The following is a 2,773-nucleotide window of genomic DNA, read 5'->3' as shown; positions in this document are numbered from 1 at the left end:
GTTTACAGATTGTCTTTCTAATCTACAACTTAACTACCTTACTAAATAAGTATTTTTTAAGAGATGAAAAAAAGATTATTGGGACTCTAAAATATAATAATAATAATAATAATAATAATAATAATAATAATAATAATAATAATAATAATAATAAATAATAATAATAATAATAAAAACTTAACTTGGTGATAACAAAGGGACAAACATGGCTACAAGGGTTCAAATTTTAATATATATGCTCCTTTCAGACAACCAAATGTCAGTGGAATTATATCTAATGCTTTGCAAAAATAAAAATAATTAAAGATGCTTAACACAATTTAATTAACTAACATATCGTTATAACATTATCAAATATTCAAGAGCATATAAAAATGAATTACAATAGAAGGATAAAGCTACTAATATTTCCAGCGTCATTATCTTTCATTCCAACTCGATTTTATGAGTTTACATGGTCCGAAAATTACCTGGACAACAGAAAGAAGAACAAATACAGCGGGGTCAGCTCTTTCCAAAATCAACAGCAAAACAATTAAACGGGCAGCAACAACAGCAAAAAACAGCGACAACCGGCAGATTCAAACCCAAGAAAATAAACTAGAAATACCCTAGCAAAACAGTACAATTATGTAACTCCAGAAAAATCTTTCAAGACTACTCTATTTTCCTTAAACAAGTTTTCCACTTAAGAATCAACTCACAAAAGCTGCTAAAGGATATTATAGCTACTGATTTTTTTTCTTTTTTTGTGTGTCTAGAGCTCCCTCAGTAAGATGGAGTGTCCTCCTTTTATATCAAAACAATCAGCTATTTCAAAAAAATTAAAAATCAATCTTTTTGACAGATTTTTCTACAAAATCTGCTCTTAAATTCAAAATGTCAGACTTTCTGGTTCAAATCTTGTCAAGTATTTCAAACAAAATCTGCTCTCCACTATTCAAAGACAGACTTTTATTCAAACACTGTCCAAAGGTCTACATTTTCTTACCAAACAATTTGACTTTTGAGTGTTGTACTCAAAGAGTCTTGAAGTAGTAAATAAACAATCAAACAAGTACCATATACTCTTAAGTATTTTTCACTACCTCACTTTTATCAACACAAAACTATTTTACTACTTCAACAAGTGCAAAAAACCGAAAATTTAACATTTCAAACTTCAAAAACTATAATTAATAATAGACAAAAATAAAATCTGAAAAAATAAAAATAAAATAGAAAAAATAGCCACAAAAGAATAGGATTTTTACCATTTTATAATTCAAGTGGCCGAAAAAATGGTGGTATGCCCAAAGAGGGTGTTCGAGGAGGTCGCCGGAATTTGGTCGGATTTTGGTCGCCGGATTTTCAGGGTAAAATTGGCATCAATAGCTAGGTCTTGGAGAGCTCTATCCATTGATGTAGGTATTGTGGTGCGGTAGTGGTTGGAGCTTCAAGAATTTGGGCAAAAAAGTGACGGAAAAGTTTCCTAGATCTAAGATTCAAGGAATTTGGGGGATTTTTGAAGGATTTGGTTTGGAGATATGGAAAGAGGAAGTTGTGGAGATTACATGGTGTGAATTTCTAGGTGTTTGGATGTGGTCCGCCGGCGGCGGCGGTGGGCGGAGCTGGGGCGGCGTAGAGAGAGTGAAGAGAGAAGAGAGAAGAAGGAGAAAAGAATTATGGGTGAAAATGAGGACAATTTTCAGATTTTTGAGGCTTTAAATACCTAAGCCAAGAGTGAATGAGATCCATTGGATCAAGATGGAATGGATGGGTACGATTTGATTTTGTTTCATTTAGTGAAACAACGTAGTTTTGAGGCAAAACTACGTAGTTTCAGACCCTTTCAATGGCAGCCCTTTATCTTGCACTCTTGGACACTTTTTCTTTCAAATTTGGCCAAATTTCTTCCTTAATCATACTTATTAAACTAATTTTACACAAATAAATTAATTAAATAACTTAATCTAATGATCAATTAACTAGATTAATTCACCAGCTGAACAGCTAGTTAATTCTTAAAATGCACAAATGAAGAAAGAACTATTTTTTTTAGTATTTTATGATAGGAAATATGCAATTAAAGTCACAAAAATTGAGAAAAATAATTAAAATAACAAAACACTAATAACTTTAGGAGGTGTTAAAATAGTGCAAAAATTAGGTGTTCACAGCTGCCCCTCTTTGCTCGAGAACATGAAGAGTTTTCGTGCAAAGAAAAGTGAATGCCATAGCTAATTTTTGCTCACATGTCACTCCAATGGAAGCAATTTTTTTTTTGAAAACAAAAGGTGACCGAACCTTGCTTCCGAGACTGCCTACATATTCTTGGCTATAAAGGAATCAGGTCAGTGTAGTTCTGAAAAAATTTGGTAGTTGGGACTACCGGACACTAGAGTTAAGACTGTTGCTGCTGTTGATGTTGTTGTCGCTATTGCTATTGCTGTTACTAGCTTCTTACATCAAAAAAAGAAAAAGAGAAGAGTACTATATATGTCTGCAAACTAAGAGTACAAAATTCCTATCTATGCGTCTTCTGGAGTCAAATATTGATTCTTGACCTGCTCACTTGCGTTGACCTTAGATTGGATTTTGATACTCTTTGAAGAAACGATTATGACTCAATTTCAGTTGCTTGCTTTCCTGATCTGAAATTGAGAAGATGAATCTTGAGAAGCTCGGTTACTGACACATTGTCAAAGTTAACTCCAACTATCCTGTGATCGAAAAACTTTTTCCTTCTGATGAAAAACTGAAACTGCAAGCTTTAATCTTCACTTGTGCTATA

At 32.9% G+C, this 2,773-nt stretch overlaps 1 long non-coding RNA gene across 1 annotated transcript; it reads right to left on the bottom strand.

Annotated features, from left to right (window-relative positions):
- Positions 1-208: 208 nt before the first annotated feature.
- On the bottom strand, positions 209-1,676 carry LOC104248176 (uncharacterized). Its single transcript, XR_716397.2, has 2 exons — positions 1,254-1,676; positions 209-470 (listed from the first exon to the last, which is right to left on the bottom strand). It is a non-coding gene; the product is annotated as an uncharacterized lncRNA (long non-coding RNA).
- Positions 1,677-2,773: the final 1,097 nt, after the last annotated feature.

This window comes from Nicotiana sylvestris, chromosome 1, assembly GCF_000393655.2.
Source record: "Nicotiana sylvestris chromosome 1, ASM39365v2, whole genome shotgun sequence".
Classification (NCBI taxonomy): Eukaryota; Viridiplantae; Streptophyta; class Magnoliopsida; order Solanales; family Solanaceae; genus Nicotiana; species Nicotiana sylvestris.
This window is presented reverse-complemented; position numbering and strand designations above follow the sequence as displayed.